We start from the raw sequence: 20,342 nt of genomic DNA, 5'->3' as shown, positions 1-20,342 counted from the left end.
TCCTGATCACCATCCCTGGAAAGAGCCCATTCTCCTTCTGGAGCCAGAGCCACCTTCCCTCAGGCCTCTCTGCTGGAAGCAGGATGTCCATCCACAGGCCCAGCTGAGCAGCCACATGGCTCTGCTCCTCCTGAACCTCTTGAAGGTCACAGCTCCTCTGCAGAAGGACAGGGAGAAAGCTCACGGACCTTTTCATGCCCTGCAGAATCTCTTTGGGTGGTTCCTGGGAAGGGATGCACACAGGAGGCGCCCAGGCTCTCCCTGCTGCCCATGGGTGATGCTCTGAAGGGCATGAGCAGTTCCTGTGTGAACTGTGATCTCCACAAGCAAGGGAAGTGCATGGAGGAGGCCAAACACCACGAGATGTTGCCTAAAATAGCCCTTTCAGAAGGCAGGGCTGCCTCACAGCTTGACAGAGCTGATGGTGTGCAAGCCCAGAACGTGTCAGGTGCTTCCTGTCGGGCCATTTGTAGCTTTTCTCCAGCACTTCACTCTTCCATCTGCTCCTGCTGGAATGGCTGCCAAGGGCTGCCTGTGTGTCTCTGCAGCCTCCAGACCTGGTGCTGGGGGTAGCCACAGCTGAAAGGTGGTGCCAAGTCTTGCAGGAAGGGATGGCATGGAGCTGCACTGGCCCAGAGCTCTCAGGCAAGGAGGGATGACAGACCACAGAGTTTCCAGCCACCAGAGAACACAGTCATTGAGGGGCACTTGACAGGAGAGACAGATCTGGAGAAATCCCAGAGGAGCTCAGTCAGAATCCCAGGGATATTTTAAGAGCACATTGGATGTGTCAGAGCACAGGTAACAGGCGCTGTTCTTATGGAGATGAGTGTGTGCTGTGACTAAGCCCATCAGGTGTGAGGCTAAATCAGACACTGCTCCAGGCCTGTGCCCCATTTAATCACCATCCTGTGGGACAGGCTGGGCCCAGATCCAGGAAACCTGGTGGACAGGATGCAGGAAATCCGTGACCTGCTCCCACCTCAGCCACTGAAGTAGGAGGTGAATGTGGGCAACTCAGTTCTTCATGGTGTGACTCTGCAACATCCTGGCTATTTATATCAGCAGTTTGGCCCAGGAAATTTCAGCATTGTGCCTGTTTGTGCAGCATCCATCACCAAGCCCTGCTCATGTCTTAATTGTGCGGTTGTTTTGCTGATTTTTTTTTTTTTACTGTAAAATCCTCCTGAAAACACCTGAAAAGTTGCTTTGGGAACAGCATCTAATTAGAGGAGAAAAGGGGGGGGTGACATCTACAATCAATTCCCAAGGGGGATGGTGGTGGAAGGACATCACGGCCATCTCCCAGGATACCAGGGGAGGAGATCTCCCTTCTTCCCAGGGCAACCACTCCTCTTGCAAGGCATGGGCTGACCCTGCTGGCAGCTCCAGCACTGCACAGGAGGAAGGAGGGGACATATTCCAATGTCTGGGCAGGAGCTGGGAAGGTTTCTGGGTGCAGAGCTGCCTTCCGTTGCCAGCAGTCTCGTTGTGTCACCTCAGATCCTCTCCCATGTCCCTCATTCTGTTGCAGACGTCTTTTATGGAAAATTCTTTCCTTAGGATTTTTTCTCCTGAGAAGCTGAGAAGCCTCAGCAACAAAATGCAAACAATTATCTGCTGCTGTGGAATGCAACAGGTGCATCTGTGATTGGTCTCATGTGGTTGTTTCTAATTAATGGACACTCACAGTCAGCTGGCTCGGACACAGAGCTGAGCCACAAACCTTTGTTATCATTCTTTGCTATTCTATTCTTAGCTAGCCTTCTGATGAAATCCTTTCTTCTATTCTTTTAGTATAGTTTTAATGTAATATATATATCATAAAATAATAAATCAAGCCTTCTGAAACATGGAGTCAGATCCTCATCTCTTCCCTCATCCAAGAACCTCTGTGAACACCATCACACTCATTCCATGGAAAGGCTCCATCCCCAGCACCCAGGGCTGGGAGCACAGACCCTGAAAACATCATTTTCTGCTGCCAGGGAAGGGCAGCCAGCAGCAAACCAAGGCTGGCTGTGCCCAGCACCACTCCTGAAGGTCACTGCTTGCATGGGAGCACACACTAAGGCAGCTGAGGACCGTTCTCCCAAGAAGATATCAGGACCACATTCCCAAGGAGCTGACTTATACCTAAGGATTCAACTCTGAGAAAGCTCCATTTCCATCAGGCTGGTTCCTGGCAAGGCACAAATAAGATGTCCCAGCATCTCCTCCCAAGTGGGTTTCAAGGCACAGCACTTGGCTGACCCTTGGTTCCTGTGTGTCTGTGTCCCCTTACCTTGTCCCCTGCACACTGGCGTGGTGGTGACTCATTTATGCCTGCTGGCTCCCTGCAGTAATTACCAGCAGAGCTTTCTGTCGTCACAGCTCGTAAGGTAGGCTCATGCTGTGATAAATAAGCTGCTTAGCAGCATGGAAAGAAATGGTATTTAAAGTTTAATATCTTTTTTTAGCCCCTTTTCAAAAGGACACTGATTTTGTGATCTGTTTGGGAAGATGCAGTCGGTTTTGTGTCTTTCTGGAGAGGGGAGAGGCACAAAGAGAGGAGGGAGAGATGGGTGTGTGCCTGTGCATGTGGCACAGCAGAGGCAGGCTGCCTCCCTGCCTTCTCACCTCCCCGAGCTGTGCAGGAGTGACTGACACCCTCATTATACAGTTTAATTCAGGTTGGCAGCTCCTCTTGGCCCTGGGGCTCTGGCTCTGACACAGCTTTGCACCCATGCCCCATCTGTTCCTTCCTTGGGAGCTGGAACAGAATATATGACCTGGCAGCAGGCAGAGAATGCCACCTCCATTCCCAGGGGACTCTGGGGTCCCTGCTGTGGGTTTCCATGGTCTGTGGGTCTTGGCTTTGAGCATCCAGGGGTCCAGAGCAGTGACCGTGGGGGCTCAAATAATAGTGAGATAGCTCAGCTTTGTGCAGCTGCTGAGATTTCTCTCCATAACCGTGTCAAAGCTCAGTGTTTACCTTCCCACCCCTAAATCTGGCAAGAAGGGGGGGAAAATAAGGTAATAAAGTGTTTTCCCCAGCCAGTCAACTGTAAAACCCAGCCCTCCCATGACACTTTCTGTCCCGGTGCTGCAAGGGCTGCAGCTCAGCCTCAGGCAAGGGCTGAAGCTCTCTAGGGAGTTTGGCCAGCACTTAGGTTTCTCCAGAAGGAGGACTTCAAAAATTTCATGTTAAAGCTCCTGCTATTTACCCCCTTCCATTGGGAATACTGTCCCCTGCCTTGCACTTGTGATGCGCAAAGTGAGACATGGCGAGTAGTGGTGCAGATTTAAAACATCAGAAGAGCTGCAGAGGAACACCCAGACCTTCCTCAAACTAAGCCCTTTGCTTTAATCCCTAGGAAATCCTGCTCCATTTGGGATGGAGAACAACTATGATAAACCAGGACTGAGATTTAAGGCAGGCAGGACAATTCCCAAGCCCCACTGCTGTGTTTTCTCCCTTGAGGCAGAGACAAGGAAAGCATCAGTGACCAGAGGGTGTGCAGGGTCAAGGAGGGTGTGGTGGCCACGCCTCAAAGTCACCTGCGCCTGGCTAGGTGACAGAAAGCATTAATTGAAAGGGGATGCTGCTGCTGGGAATTATGCTTTCAGGTTTTCTACCTCCAGAAAAGCTGGCAGACTCCAAAGAAGCTCTCTGAATTCAAAGCCCCATTTACCAGGATCATGTGAGTGATTCCAAAGGCTTGTACTGCTTTGAGTAACAATTTATAACAACAAAAGCCTCATTTAAGACAGGGACCCCTGTGGGAATGTTCCTTTTCAGTTCTCTCTTCTGTGGGTAATTGCAGAAAGATGACATTTAAGTTGTTCTACAAAAGTGGCAAGCAAAAAAAAAAAAAAAATAGAAAGAGGGGAAAACCAGCGAGAAAGAGGGCATGGTGGGAAAGGTGAGAAGGAGCAGGATAGAAAGGAGTGGATAGCCTGGTTAATATTCTCAGAGGCCAGGGGGTTTACAAATAGGAAAGAAAAGGTTTTCTCTGAATAACAATCTCATCTCCCAGCAGGGCAACAACAACTCCGTGTTCTGGGGACACAATGGACACGGGCTGGAGGTGGGAAAGCAGCCCTGGGCATGGGAGCACAGCTCCCTCCTCCAGCTGGCAGGCAGATGTAAGGTGTGGGTGGGTTACAGACCCCAGGCACTGCTGCCCCAAGGAAAGGATTGTGGTTTGGCTGTGAGCAGCAGAGCCCTGGCTGCCTGAATCCCTCGGGTCTGGGAGCAGACTGTCTGACCCATGGATGCACAGATCCAGAGAGGCAAAGGAGGGCATAACCACTGACAGGGAACTTCAGACTTGTCAGGAGCCAGGACATCCCTCTGGCTGTCCTGAGCAGCCCAGACCCCTGCCAGGGGGCTCAGAGACCCTGGCACAGAGCCCAGAACACCTGTGGGTTTGGTTATGACCCGTGGAGCAAATTACCAACCTTAGATGAAGATCAGCAAGCCACAACAGTTTAGGTAGAATAATAGTGAAGTCATCACAAGGTGGAAAAGTAGATTTTGGGGGTTTTTAGAATGGGGGTTCAGGGGTAAGATGGAGGGAACTGGGCATGTCCAGCCTTTCTCCTTCTTCTTCTTGGCCTCCATCTTCTGCAGTGATGTTGGCACTTTTGGATTAGTTTAGAGTAGAAGCTCACTGTCTAACATAGGTGATAGGTATTGGGAAGTAACTGTAAACATTGTACACGTAGTTTTTAGTATAAAGACATAACACTGCCCTGGGAGCATACAGAGAGTGCCTGGAACTGTCCGGCTGGATGGACCTCAGCAGGGCAGGAGAAAGAATTTTATAGATAAGGAACAATAAACAACCTTGAGAGTGAGAAATGAAGAGCCCTGACTCCTTCAAGCGCCAGGCTGAGAAAAGAGACTTTGGGACTTATCTCAGGGTCACTCTGAAAATCTAGAGATCCCGACACAAAATCTCTTCCGAAATCCTGCTGTGGCATGGAGAAGGCAAGAAGACCAAGATACAGTGGTTGGTAGAAACCTCCTCTGTAAATGCTGGAGGAATCCCTCTGGGATGAAGAGCTGCATCCCCCGTACCTTGTGTGAAGGTGATAAGCCCTCTTCTGTTCTGCAGATTTTCAGAGATTTACTACTTATTAGAGGAGTTTAAATGCATTCAGTGTAATTAATCCCAGGGGGAAACACAAGCCTTTAACATCTCATGTTTTCTAAAACAGGAAAAGAAGTCCATCTACCCCTGCTCTGTACCAATAGAGCCTGTGGTGACAGGCTTGAGGGAGCCACAGCTGGGACTGGCTTAATGCACTGAGCTGAGCAGCTGCACGTCTGTGTGTCTGTCTGTGTCTCTGTGTGTCTGTCTGTGTGTTGGTGCCTTTTCCTTGATCTTAAAATTAAGAGCCAGACATGGTTAAGGGATAAGGGTTTCTTTAAAATCTGGGTATTTAATAAGGATCTTTATGGTGTTACAATTTGCCAAGGTGGAATATGCTGAAATGCACACACACACACACAGTGTTATAGATCTTGAAAATTAGCATGTCTAACAAAGATGCCCCAATGAGAGGCTTGAATATAGCATGACATCTCTCTGTTTCAAAGGATTTTTTTCTTAGATGGGCTTAATCTTAGTTTATAGGATGTGTTTTATAGGGGACTTTGATTTTTCAAGATTATATAACATTTTTTTGCTTCTAATTGTGAGGCTTTTTTGGGATGTTTGGTTTTCTGGCTTAACAGAACACCAGGACTATGTTAAGCTATTAGACTTAAGGAATTACAAGTATGCATGTTAAGGGTACTGAGAATAAATAAGAGGTATTTAAAAGGCAAATAGAGGTAAAATATTGAAACTTTTAAAATATTAGAAATTATTTTAATTTTTAAAATTAAAATTATTAGGTTAAATAAAATTAAAATTTGAAATCATTTAAAAATAAAATTATTTAAATTATAAAATTAAAATATTTTAAAAAATAAAGGCAAAAAACTATCAGTGCGTGTGTGTGTGTGTGTGCACATGCAAAATCATTTTAATGATCCCTATGGGAAGGGCAAGTGGGTGAGGAAAGGGGGGAGCTGACTGGGGCAGGGATAATTGGGCCTGCAATGGTGATGGCAAACTGCTGTCAGCCTCTAGCAGAGTGTGCCAGAGATGCAGTGACACCCTGACAGGTCCCACCACCGCCTGCCCTGCCCTGCCTCTGCCCAGCAAATGATTGCAGCCTTTCTGCTGACATGCAGGAAGCTAAATTGGAGCTAATGACTCTCCTGAGGGGCCTGGAATGGGCATGGTGAGAGGGAGACACAGCTGTGCATGTCACCTGGGACGTCTTCCTTTCCCCACACTCTTCCCAAGGAGCACATAAGCCTTTCCCATCAGAGTAAAGGCTGTGATGTGATGCTTTCCCAATTTCCCTTCCCCAATTATCTGTGGCAATTCACCCGTGCCAGCTCTGACCACCCAGTGAGTCCTGGGCACAGAAATGGGTTGGAGGTGAAAACACTACAGCATCAGCTGGAAGTGAATTCACAGTCCTTGGTTTTCCTTGTCCTCCTGTGCTGCTTCTCAAACTCCCTTTCACACTCTACTTCCTTGATTTCCATGTATTTGCAATTTTCCCTCCTTTAGAGAAGCAGGGGGCCCCTGTAAGTACACAGAGAAAGGGTAGAAAATATAAATATATTTGCTATGTAAGCAATATAAATCCCTTGTGTAACTCCTTCTGCAGCAGCCTGTTTGTCTCCAGGTCTCCCCCAAAGCTGAGTTTTGTACCCCTAATGGAACATTTGCCATCCAAGAGCAAAATGATTGGAAACTGTGTAGGTATCGGAACAGGCTCCCTTCATTGAATCAGAGAAGGGGTTGGGTTGGAAGGGACCTTAAAGTTCATCCAGTTCCAATGGAAGGGACACCTTCCACTATCCCAGGCTGCTCCAAGCCCTGTCCAGCACTTCCAGGGATCCAGGGGCAGCCACAGCTTCTCTGGGCACCCTGTGCCAGGGTCTCACCACTTTCACAAGGAAGAATTTCTTCCTAATATCCCATCTAACCCTGCTCTTTGTCATTTTGAAGCCATTCCCCCTTTTCCTGTCACTCCAGGCCTTGTAAATGGTCTCTCTCCATCTTTCTTCAGGGCTCCCTCAGTTCCTGGAAGGCCACAATTAAATCATCCCAGATCCTGAACAATTCCAGCTCTCCATCCTTTTCTTATAGCAGAGCTGCTCCATCCCTCTGATCCTCTTGGTGCCTCCTCTGGACTTGCTCCATGTCTGTCCTGTGCTGGGGATCCAGCAGAAATTCTGCTGAAATGATTTAGTGCAGCTGGAATATTGTGTCACTGATGGCTGAGTGCTCTGGCTTGAGTTCAGATGCGTTGCTGGGGAATTCTCATCTCTCCTATTTTTCAGTGGAGTCACACTGTTAGCACATCAAATGGCTTGTGACTTAAAATTCCATCGCTGTGGTCCATACAAGGAATTGCATTTGCTGTGACTGGGAGGAAGGGACACGGGGAGAAAAAATTAAACTTGATGGCTGGAAAGATTTTGCTACAGTGTGCAACAGCTCCACCTCCTCGTGGTGTTCAAGTTCATCATATCCAAATAAAAATGCTTGGAAATTGTCTCTCACAAGGGAAAACAGTCATTTCAAGGGTACTGCTGAAAGCAGATGTCAAAGGTAGCACCACGGGCATGTAAATTGAATCAGAGCACTTAATTGCCACTGTTTTCTTCAGAACATTGATGTCATTCCAGAACAATCCCAACCCCCAGCACACTCATGTCAGGTCATACTCTGAGCCCATTTCCCTCCCGAGGTTATTCCCTCTGACTCCAGTGGATTAAGCAGTTCTGCATGGCAGGAGAGAGAGGTCAGATGTAGATCTCTTTCGCTTACATCAAATTTAATTGATTTTTCTGTTTAAAAGAACTTCTAAAACAGGATACAATGGGAAATAAATTTTAATTACTCTACCCCCTCTCGAACACAGCAGAAAGCCCATTGTGCCAGGTGGTGTCTGAGTGCTGACAGAACAAAACCTCCTCAGTTCACGGGCAATACACCCCAAAGAGGCAAGAGCTTTCCTCCTAAATGAGTGAGAGAGCTGTTTTACACCCTGAAAACACAGACTTTCAACAAGCTCAGTTGCTTTCATGGATAATCCCTCATTTTTTGCTAATCCTTCCTGAGGATCTCTTAGCTCATTGATGGGCAGTGTTAGAAATCCTCTCTTTCTCTGGGTAATTGCCCTCTTAGGACACTCCTGATCCACAGTCTGATAAATAAATACCCTGAGACAACGTGCTGCCCCAGCAGAGCCCATGGGGCACCCAGGCCTGCTCTCACCTCACTTATCACCCTAATTAGTGTCCAGCAGCCTCTCAGACCAGGAGGTCTGGGTTTGTCAGACCTTCGACTTCCTTAACACTTTGTTTGCCACTAAATTTTGGGAAATTCCTGCCAGAAATTTCCCATGATTATTTACTGTCACAAACCTCTCTGAGGCTCTGGTTTCTTTTTGGATTGGAATGCGCTTGGAAATGATGTGGGTGTGCATTTTCTCATGGGGACAATCCTTCAGAGTTCAGGGCAGTGATAACTATGGCAAATCCCCCTTTCCATGGTCACCCTGTGGCTTCTGCTCCAAGAGGTGACGCCTGCAGGGAGTCATGGCCAATCCTCCACTCCTGCAGGGTTTCTAGGTGTTTTTATGTCACTGATTCAGCTCTGTGCTGAGTTCCTTGCCTGGCTGGTGTCTTACTGTAGCAGCTGAAGGCTCCATTCTATGCTTTGGGATGCACAAAGATGGAAAGGGCTTCCCTTTCCCCCAGGAGCTCACCATTCACTGCCACGATTCTCCAGATCACACAGTGTGGCAAACCTTTCTTTTTAGTCCATCATTGGTGTCACCTGGTCTTTATCTGCCCAAATGTTAGAGGGGCTATGAAATCATGGCTGCTGAGCTGGTAAGTCCATGGCTTTCCAAAGGCTCTGCCTCAGGCTATGGCCAGCAGAGAGGACTTTCAGGAAAGCTAATTTTGAGAACTTCTGTTGTGGGTTGTTGCCATAGAAAGAGGTCTGAAGTGTCCAAAGGAGTTGCAGTGCTGATGTTCGGATACACCCTCAAAAGCTGTAAACATTTATGCTCTGTTGCCACTGTAAAACAATTTATTTCTGGTGAAAAATGTACTAAAATCTATAGGAACCCTATAGAAATAGCCTCTAAAGGGCTGTTGAGACCATTGGGATGAACCCCTAAACAGAAGCCTGGGTTTGAATAATGAATTTGATCAACATCTTCCACCTCTTTACCTCAATAATTTCTAGCAAGCAGAATCTGCTTCTGACCAGAAATTTCACCATGCACAAAACCCTTTAGTTAAATGACACATTTAGATGAAAAGACTGGAATTAAAAATGCCTGTTTTGAGTGCAAAGCAGTTCTGGTCCAGCTGCACTGGCCTTTTCAAGCAGCTTGTGTTTCCCTGTGTCAGAGCAGTGCCGGTGGCCCATGAAGGACTTTGGACAAGTCCTGCTTGTTGTCCTGCATTGATGCCACACACGGCAGCCCCAGCCAGTGGCTGAGGACTGGGGATCTCTGCTAATTGGTCACATCTGCCTCTAATGCCTGGCCACCAGCTGGCACGGGCTGTGGCACTGGCGGTGCCACCTTGGCACTGGGGCCCCACCGCTGCCATCTGTTGTCTCCCAGAGTCACATTTCCTGATAAAAATGACCTTTCCCATGGGAAAAGTGGCTCCTCATCTGTGATGGATGGAATTCAGCAGCCTCTTCCAGCATTTTGGGGTCCTCAGGAAGAGGCTGTGCCACTATCAAATGTAAAGCCATCATTTTATAGCAGCATAATCCTCCTTTCTCCTGCATCTCATGTCAGAAGAATCTGTTTGAGTTCTGAATTTTGACAATTTTAGACTTTCTGTGCTAACAGACTCTAACTCCCAAGAGAGCACTGCATTTGACCTGAGGCTGTAGAAAAAGCTTCCAAAATTGATTGACAACACTAAAATTACGGGTGTGTAGTTTAATTAGAAGTGTGTAATATCACAGAGCAGAAAACTTAGAGTTTAGAGTTTTAGAATATAGTAATATATATAGAGCAAGATAGAAGTTTTAGGGCAAAAGCTAGTCCTTCTTCCTCGCTTTCTTCCTTTTCTTGAGTTTAGGTGCTATTTTGTAATTAAACAAAAAAATCTGCATTGCAGATTGATTAGTTTGAGTGATTAGTTATTGAATTAAAAGTAAAAATAATTTAAGTGTCATTTCTTAATTAAATAGTTTAGCCTTAAAAGACCTTGTAACAAAAAAAAGGTAACCATTTTGTGACTTGTTATTGGAATACTACAGAACTCACTACCTGTGAGAATGCAACATAGGTAAGAAAAAATAAACATCTGAGCCTAAATGTGAAATCCTATCTCAAAAGCTTCAATCCCAACCTCAACAAAAGTAAAAGAAAAGAAACCAAAAACCCACAGAACATGTTCCATTTCCAAATGTTTCACAAGGAATTCTACCTTGCCACCAAAGTTTCCTGTATTTGAACAGAATCAGAAAAGAAATGAAGTTTTGCTGCTTTGTTTTGGGTTTCCCATTGGACATGCTGAATATTTAATCACAGCTTCACAAAGACATGAATTTCTCTTTGGATTCCTCCCTGAGCTGCTGTGGCTGATCCTGGCTCAGGAACAGATCTCAGGATGTTCCCAATGGATTCTCTTGTTTTGTCCAGATTTGGCTGTTGCTGCTATTTTGTTGAAAGGCCTCCAGGTGCTCTGAAGAGACACTTCTGCACTCATGTATGCACATATGTCTGGGCAATATACACACATATCCCCTGAGGTTCTACCATAATGCTTTTGTTATGGAAATTCCTTATTGGAGAAAAGAGTTAATAAACCACAAATTTTCTTCTGAGCTGTTGTTCAGGGAAGGCTGACTGGGTGCAAAAGAATATCTGGAGTTATATCAGAAATTTCTAGCAAATTTATATTTGTGTCCACTGACATCCATAGAAGTCAGTGAGATATTTCCATGGAGTTTCAATAAAGGAGCAGTGAATGGTTGTGACACTTGCTCCAGGAGGTTGGTTATTTCTACTAAACTTTGAATAGGGAAGTTCAAAACTTTAGGAGATGGGTCTCATCCAGGGGAAGCTGCATTGTCTGTGCTGACATAACCATTTCTGACAGATTGATTAATAAATATGACACCAGCACTCACGGCAACAGGATCACAGGGGATCAGGTACATCTGTTAATAAATAATGCTGGTTATATCTCCTCTCTTAATAAAAAGAGGGAGAGAAATGAATGTACAGCCTTTTTAGAAAGCATTTGGGAAGGATTTCTTGAAAAACCCACTACCTGCCTGTTGGAAGTAACTCAACCAAAACACGTCCTATTGCCTTCCATTCTTTCCTATATTTAAAACCACATTGACAACTTCAAAACAACGAAAAATCTCTGGGGTAACGTTGGGAAATGGGAGTTCTTTACAAGGCCCTGGCCCCCTGTGGGCTGGCAGGGATGCTGAAGGAGCAGGGAGCTCTGAGGGTCTGGCATCAATCACCGAAGGGCAGGTGCTGGTCAGAGCCCAGAGCGTTTCCTCTGAACCTCGGCTCCCCCAGGGCTGCTGCGTCCGTGCGCTGCCTCCTCATCTTGGAGCTTCCCAGCCTCTCCCTCCCGGCCTGTGCGACGGAGGAATCAGGGATTGCTGCTACCAGAGCCCAGCCTCGGTGCCCCAGGGCTAAACTAGCTCAGATCTGTGTTTTACCAGCCCAAAGAGACATTTCAGGAGTTTCAACCCGCATCACAAATGTGCTGGGTAGGAAGCATGATCTGGGCTGTCCCAGTTGTCAACACAGCATCTGAGTGCTGCACTGGAGAGGGCAAACTTTGAGTTATGTGGAAAGAAAAATAAAAATGCTACCTTTTTTCTGTTTCATTTTATTTTTTTCCTCTTACTGTAAAGATTAAACATTTGAGATTGGGCTTGACATAAAGCATGAGCCTGTTTGCTATAAGCAATTTTATTAAGGCACCTGAAACAACAAGATATTTAATTTTTAACCATTATAGTACAGATGAAAGCCTTGTGCTTCATGCAATTAGGAAGTTAGGAAGCTTGTCATGAGCTGATCCTGATTTACATGAATGGGTTTATTTTTTTTAAGGAGAAAAAAGCAAGGGAGACAGGAAAGCTGCAGTGATCCTGCCAGGAGGATGCTCAGTGACCTGCAGGTAAAGTGACTCCTTCAAGGAATGGATCCAGTTAGGGGAAAAGGGTTTACTTTGTTTTCTAGCAGAAAGTAATAATATTTTGTTTTTATAAAAGAAAATGAACACTGAGATGTTTTCATTTTGGAGCTGAAAAGCTTTTGGTTTGAACATTGTAACAATTAATATAGAAATCGCTGTTTTCTATGGAAAACACAGAAACACGTTCATTTTATTTCCTGAAAACCCCTTTTCACTGAGTCTTCTGAAGAAGGTTGGATGGGTTTTGTTGCTGGGATTTTGCACTCGGGCAGGTGGAATCAAATGAAACTGACGGTTCAACAGCAAAGCCCAGCTGAGTCATTCCCATTGGGATAAAAAACCCTCCCTAAACCAAATCCTTCCCTCCATGAAGCTCCCAACATCTCCTTGGCCATGAGGTATTTTCTTTCTTTTGAAAATAGCAGGAGGTACTTTATTTTCCCATCATCTCCTTGGCCATGATGTATTTTTCTTTCTTTCTTTCTTTTGCAGGTGCAGATTTTTGGAGCAGTGTCTCCCATGTCCCTGTGTCCATCAGGTGCCTCAAAAGTGATGTCTGAAGGATCTCAGTGGATGCAGGATCCTGCCCCCAGCTGGGAGCTCACTCATTAGGAACAATTTGCATGCTGAATATCAGTATGACAGCTATAGCAAGGGATTTGTTTAGCTAATTTAGGGTAATGGAGAAGGGAAATTAATCACTTCAATGCTGGTGCTCCCTGGCATGGCAGGGCTGGGAGTCATCCCCCACCTGTCAGCAAGGCACCCCCAGTTCTCCCCCTGTTCCATGGGTGCTTGGCCCCACACTGGGAGTTCAGGGATGTAATAACAGGGCTGGGAGAGCAGGCCAGGAGCTGTCAGTGTGGAGAGAAAACAAGAGTGCTCCCAGCAAGGTTAAAGCAAACAGGATTATGTGCTCTGAGTGCTTGGTGCTCCCAAAGCAAAGGATGGGGCAGGAATCCCCCATCCCACTCTGTCCCAGATGGGGAGAACCGCATTGGCAGCTCCTGATTCATCAGTGATTGATGTAGGGGGCAATTGGGGGTTATTTGGGTGAGTGAAAAGTTTAGTGCAGTCAGGAGGATACTTAGGGTTAGCGATAGGGTTGGTATGAATAAGATTATGTTTATTACTCTTCTCTGGATTTAAACCAGATTCTAAGGATTGGAAGTTGATTGTAATTAATATACTAGAAGAGCAAGGGTGGGGGATCTTGCACAAGGCAAGCACTGCCCCTCTCCAGCTGTTTCTCTTCCCTGGAAAGCTTCAAGGTGGGGGCTCTGACTGTACCTTCAGAAATCTGGGCCCAGACATCTGGAGGAGAAAGTCTCACTTACGAAGAAAGTTTTAAATGCATTTGCTTCCAGTTCTATTATTTTTCTTTTTTTTTTTTTTTTAACGTCTTTCAGCATGAATCTCTTTCATTTCGACTCCAGAAAAGAAAAATCTACATGCAATTATTCTGCTCAACTAAGTACCAGAAACATTCCCTTTTTTATCACTTAGAAACCCCACAACCCTTTTCACATCTCTCCTCCGTGTTTTGTCACTCTCAGGTATACTTAGCATGCTTTAGGCATAAACCCTTCCCAAATAAATGAAGATATAGAAGTTCATGGCAGCTGTGACATGAATAGAATCCATACTGTGAACTCAAACAAATGCCATTATAATTCCTTGTTTGTTTAACATTTGAGATCACTCTGCTCTCAGGCATTGTCATGCATGGCACTGTGTATTCCCTCTCCCACACACTTGTTTACAAGTCCAACGTGAGGCTGCCTAGACCTCCTCAGCATCTCTAATTTCCTGTGCATTGCTCCCCAGGCCTCCTCTAATGCCTAGAGCAGGCAGGAATGTTTTCAAACACTGGAGGCTGTTGTCTCCCATTTCCCAGTTCCTAGTGTGTGACAGTGTTCACAGGGGTTTTTGGGTGAGGGAAGAGATGAGGATCTGACTCCATGTTTCAGAAGGCTTGATTTATTATTTTATGATATATATTACATTAAAACTATACTAAAAGAATAGAAGAAAGGATTTCATTAGAACGCTAGCTAAGAATAGAATAGAAAAGAATGATAACAAAGGCTCTGTCTTGGACTCTCTGTCTGAGCCAGCTGACTGTGATTGGACATTAATTAGAAACAACCACATGAGCCAATCACAGATGCACCTGTTGCATTCCCCAGCAGCAGATAATCAATGTTTACATTTTGTTCCTGAGGCCTCCCAGCTTCTCAGGAGGAAAAATCCTAAGGAAAGGATTTTCCATAAAAGATGTCTGTGACAGTAGTGTGCCCCAAAAAAGCTTTGCTGACCTTCACCACCAACCCACAGGGCAAGGGTGCAGGTTGTTTGCTGTAACACAGGGCTTGGAGTCACTGAAAAGCATTAGAAAGCCACATTTCATCATTTATAGGCTCAATCCAAAACTCATCTCTTTTTATAGGCCCTGGTTTAATAATTGTGGCAGCAGAATAGCCGTGGGTATTATTCCCAGAACAAGAACCACTGAACTTCAACAAGGGGGATGCAGTAAGGCAGCGATGGAAGTAGCCCAGCTTTTATGGACAGAAATGATGCCAGCTTGTAAAAATGTGAATGCTGTAAAATAATGTCTTTAATTATAGACAGGGAAGGAAGGTTTTCAGCAGCAGATGTCTGAAGATAGGCTCTCAAAGCCTGTCAGTGAACTCTGTGGGAAAGGAAATGGAGAGGACATTTAGGGATGGAATGAATTTAGGGTCATGCCAGCTTTGCTTAGATGGATGTGTATGACTGTTCACAGGGGTTCTTGGATGAGGGAAGAGACGAGGATCTGACTCCATGTTTCAGAAGGCTTGATTTATTATGTTATTATATATATTACATTAAAACTATACTAAAAGAATAGAAGAAAATGTTTAATCAGAAGGCTAGCTAAGAATAGAATAGCAAAGAATGATAACAAAGGTTTGTGTCTTGGACAGAGAGTCTAAGCTAACTGGGCTGTGATTGGCCATTAATTAAAAACATCCAACATGGGCCAATCACAGATGCACCTGTTGCATTCCACAGCAGCAGATAATCAATGTTTACATTTTGTTCCTGAGGCCTCCCAGCTTCTCAGGAGGAAAAATCCTAAGGAAAGGATTTTTCATAAAAGGATTTTTCATAAAAGATGTCTGTGACAGATGCGTGTAGGTGTGAGAGTGTAAATCCAGGATGGGGCACCTCATTACAGCCATTTTAATTGATGGAAGGATTTATAAAGCAGATTAAGATGAATGAGCAGGAAGGATGGACTGTGAACGATGCACAGTGGTGACCCTGAGCTCTGCTCTTGCCTTTGACCGTGACAAGGGGAGCCCAGAGGAGAGCAGGTGCTCCCCACCTGGCCCAGCCCTTGGCAGTGCAGGTCAGGGCTGTTCCACCCCTTTACCCTGGGCTCTGCTTTCATTTAATCCCCTTTTCCCTTCATGGTGCTGCTGTAGGACCTGGCAGGCTCCAGGGGATGTTCAGGGATGAGAAGCAGGAGCCAGTGGGGATTTTCTGATGGTGGGGTTGGAACCTCCAGCAGCATCTTCAGTGAGTGAGTGTGTCACAGAATCACAGAATCACAGAAGTTCAAGACTGGAAGAGACCTATAAGATCATCAAGTCCAGCCAATGTTCTAACTGTTCAGCTAGATCATGGCAGCAAGTGCCACATCCAGTCTTTTTTTGAATTCTTCAAGGGATGATGACTCCACAACCTCACTGGGTAAATGATTCCAGTATCTGACCACTCTTTCTGTGAAGTATTTCCTTCTTAATTCTAACTTACATCTCGCTTGGCGCAGCCTGAGACTGTGTCCTCTTGTTCCATCTGTTGTCGCCCGGAGAAAGAGACCGACCCCCAGCTCACCAGAGCCACCCTTCAGGAAGTTGTAGAGAGCGATGAGGTCGCCCCTGAGTCTCCTTTTCTCCAGGCTGAACAACCCCAGCTCCCTCAGTCGCTCTTCATATGGCTTGTGCTCCAAGCCCCTTATTAGTCTCGTTGCCCTCCTCTGGACACGCTCAAGCAACTCGATGTCCCTCCTAAAGCGAGGGGCCCAGAACTGGATACAATACTCCAAGTGAGGCCTCACCAGTGCCGAGTACAGGGGAAGAATGTCCTAAGTGTCTGTCTCAAGGAGTGTGGTGAAATTCCCCCTAAAACACTGATCCCAGCAGTTTTGATGTCCTCAGCTGGATCCAGGGCCCTCAGCTGGATCCAGGGCTTTCCCAGCTCCCACCCACGGCTCAAGGAGAACCCAGCTCAGCTGATTCTCAGCAGCTCTCGGCACACCAACCACTGAAAAAAATTTGGGAGAAAAAAACTAAAATTAAAAGGGCCAATTACAACCCTGGGTGACTTTTTCTCGATTTCACCAGGATTTCTTATCCCACACAAGCAAAGGTATTTTTGTCCAAGGCTTTTCAATAATTGGAGATGTGTGGGGAGTTTCACCCACCACTTAAATCAGAACAATTGCTATATTTTAAAAAGGTTATTCTAATGTTGAGCTTTCTCTTTTTTAAATGTTTTATAATAAAGCCCCAGAAATAAAGGCTGCAATGGACTTGCAATAGAACTTACATTAGCATACTTGGAGAGTTTTTTGAGCATTTTTGCATGCATTAGAATGAAATATTCTGTAAAAATTAAGCATTATATGCAAATGAGCGCAACAAACCTACCTTTTGAATAATAATTCATTATCCCCCTCTAATATATGTAAGTGGCTTCCTCTTCTTTTTTAAATAAAAAAAGGAAATGCACTGTAGACATTAATTCAGCACAGCAGAAGTTTACAGAGAAGATCCACTGAAATTATAATAGAACACATTCCTCATTTGCATAAATCCCATAATCCCACCTGTCCAAACCCTCCAGCTATTAATAGGTGATATGAATGTCACTTGATGCTCATTTATAATATTGTTGCTGTAATATAATGCATATTTAGGGAAGATTTTAAGGATCATTGTAATTAACAAAGCACACCATTACCAGCAAGTGTTTATTTGTGTTATAGGAAAAAGATGTTGCATTTGGAAACAATTATAACTCTAGAAGTGTTGAATTACCCCCTTTGGAAGTGTTGCCTTCCTTAAGTGAGTGCAGTTGATTTCCACAGGCTGGTTGCATGTAAAAAAAAAACAGTTTAAAGGGATGACATGTCTGTGTATCTGCAATGATAATGATCATTCCTGTGCCAGGCTGTGTCTGTAGGACTGGAATTTATTCCTCACCCCAGGGCTGGCTGTGGTTGAAAGCTTCATTTCTCCTTTCATAGCTCTTTATAGCGAAACTCAGTTCCCACTTTGAGAGACCAGGAGCTTTGGGAGCCTTAAATGCATGTCCAGGAGAGAATGGCAGAATCAAGGAACGTCCTGAGAGGGAAGGGGCTGAAGGGATCCCCCAGCCCAGCCCCTGGTCCTGCACAGACCCCTCAACAACCTCACCCAGGGCATCCCTGGTGGGATCCAAGGGATCCAAAGGCTCCTGGAGCTCTGGCAGCCTCGGGGCCGTGCCCATTCCCTGGGCAGCCTGGGCAGTGCCAGCACCCTCTGGGGGCAGAGCCTTGCCCTGAGCTCCAGCCTGACCATTCCCTGACACAAGTGGGAGTTACTGTCGCAGACATCTTTATGGAAAAATCCTTTCCTTAGGATTTTTCCTCCTAAGAAGCTGAGAGGCCTCAGGAACAAAATGTAAACAATGATTATCTGCTGCTGTGGAATGCAACAGGTGCATCTGTGATTGGTCTCATGTGGTTGTTTGTAATTAATGGCCAATCACAGTCAGCTGGCTCGGACACAGAGCCCAAGCCACAAACCTTTGTTATCATTCTTTGCTATTCTATTCTTAGCCAGCCTTCTGATGAAATCCTTTCTTCTATTCTTTTAGTATAGTTTTAATGTAATATATATCATAAAATAATAAATCAGCCTTCTGAAACATGGAGTCAGATTCACATCTCTACCCTTAATCTGAGACCCCTGTGAACACGGTCACAAGTTACCCAAGAGTGATTTACTCCAAACCTTCTGGAATCCAAAAGGCTTTTTTGGTGGAAATTACCCAGAAGGGTTGTGCTGTTCAGGTTGATTCTGAATTCCTTCCATGGCCATTCTCCAGTTTATTCCTGCATGAATAAGGCCTCACTAAATGTCTCACAACTGGGTAGAATCACAGAATGTTTTTGCTGGAAGGGTCTTAAAGCTCATCTCATTCCACCCCTGCCATGGCAGGGACACCTCCCACTGTCCCAGGCTGCTCCCAGCCCTGCCCAGCCTGGCCTTGGGCACTGCCAGGGATCCAGGGCAGTGCCAGGACCTCATCATCCTCAGGGACAAATTTCTTCCCAATATCCCAACTAAACCTGCTCTGTGTCAATGTCATCTCAGGGTCAGTGTGATGCCATTCCCTGTGTCCTGTCACTCCAGGCCCTTATCCAAAGTCCCTCTCCAGCTCCTCTGGAGCTCCTTTAGGGACTGGAAGGTACTGTGACATGTCTCTCTAAATCCCAAGCATTGTTATGAATCTTCAAGCTCAGATTTCCTTTCCTGTCCTCACCTCCAGAAGTATTTTTATCCCATTTAACAAATGATACCAGGACAGAGACCCTTCTTGTGCCACCAGCTGTCCCCTCTGCCAAGGGCTCTGTTGAGGCACCAGAAGCCCACCTAGGATTTCCAACCCAGGATTTTCACAAAGTCCCTCCTTGCTGCTGAATTAACTCATCTACTGGCAGAGATGCTGTTGTAGGTCCCACCTTGGGGAGCAGCCCCCATATCCCAACTGAGGAGGGCTCAGAATTAAATTTAACAGAATTAAATCTATTCCAGCAACAGCAGAGCCATAGAAAAAGAGGAGGCAAAAACCTCATGTCTTTTATGTGAGTGGATTTATTCATCCAAATTTGAATTTTTAATCGAAAGCTCTTTAAAATTTCAGTTTTTCCAGCATTTCTACCTCTTTCTTTATAAAATTGGTTCTATCCTGCCTACAGGGCAGAGTTGATTGAGGCAGACTTAGCTATAGATTTAGTAGTCTCCAGGCTGTTCTTAGGACAGACTTCAGTTTAGATTTTAACTAACTGACATGTCAAGAAAATACTGTGCTTTTCCTCTCCCCACCTCCTTTTCTCTTTTTCTTCTGAAATATTTCAACAACATTGAAAAATAATCTTCAGTGCTTTCCACAGGGAAGACAACAAAAAAAGCAGCTTTTTTTTTAGGTTGGAAAAACCTAACCAAATTTGATAGAGATGCATCTGTTCAGAGGCTCCAGGAATAAAAAAAATTTAAAAAAAGACAAATGGAAGCTCTCCCAGAGCTTGCCTGAGCGCTACTGAGAACAGAGACTTGTTGATCCTCAGGTTTTTTGCTTGCCTGAGGAAAAGAAATAATTAAAAACATTAAGTGAACAAAACACTCTGGAAAACAGGGCCAATCTCTTTAGCTGAGAGCCCAGCTTGTCTTTCAAAGTCTTTCAGATGGCAGCTCCCGAGCTCAGGCCACAGCAGGGACCCTTCCAGCAGCGGCGTGTTTTTAACACCCCAATTATTTCGGATTCCCTGCTCCTCCTACCGGGGCCAGTTTGTGTGTGTCACCTTTATCTCAGGAAAAAGCAGCGCATGAAATGAGCCCGAGAGTCTGATGTGATCAAATCCACCTGGCTTTCTGCCCTCCCTGCGCAGCTGCTGCCTGAGGGATGTCACCCCATGTCACCTGTGCTTCAGGTGCGCTTCAGCAGATCGCTGCCGCTTCTCCTCCTCGCCACATCCTCCTTGTGATGCCTTCACCTGAGCTCCCCACTGGAGATCTGCCACCCCCAGAAGGGCTGGAGGGATAAATGTCCCTGTGTAAGGGTGATCAGAGTGCGACAGCAGCGGAGGAGCCTCAGAGATTTCCGTGTTTCCAGGAAGAAATTGCAGCTTCATGCCTGCCCTGCTGTCCTGCAGGCTCCCCCTCCTGACTCCCAGGCATGGCTTTGGGAAAAAAGGAAAATTAAATTTTAAAAAAGAAAAAAAAAAATAAGAGTGAAGAGTGTCGCAGACATCTTTTAT

The sequence above is a fragment of the Ammospiza nelsoni genome, chromosome 20 (genome assembly GCF_027579445.1).
Source record: "Ammospiza nelsoni isolate bAmmNel1 chromosome 20, bAmmNel1.pri, whole genome shotgun sequence".
Classification (NCBI taxonomy): Eukaryota; Metazoa; Chordata; class Aves; order Passeriformes; family Passerellidae; genus Ammospiza; species Ammospiza nelsoni.
This window is presented reverse-complemented; position numbering follows the sequence as displayed.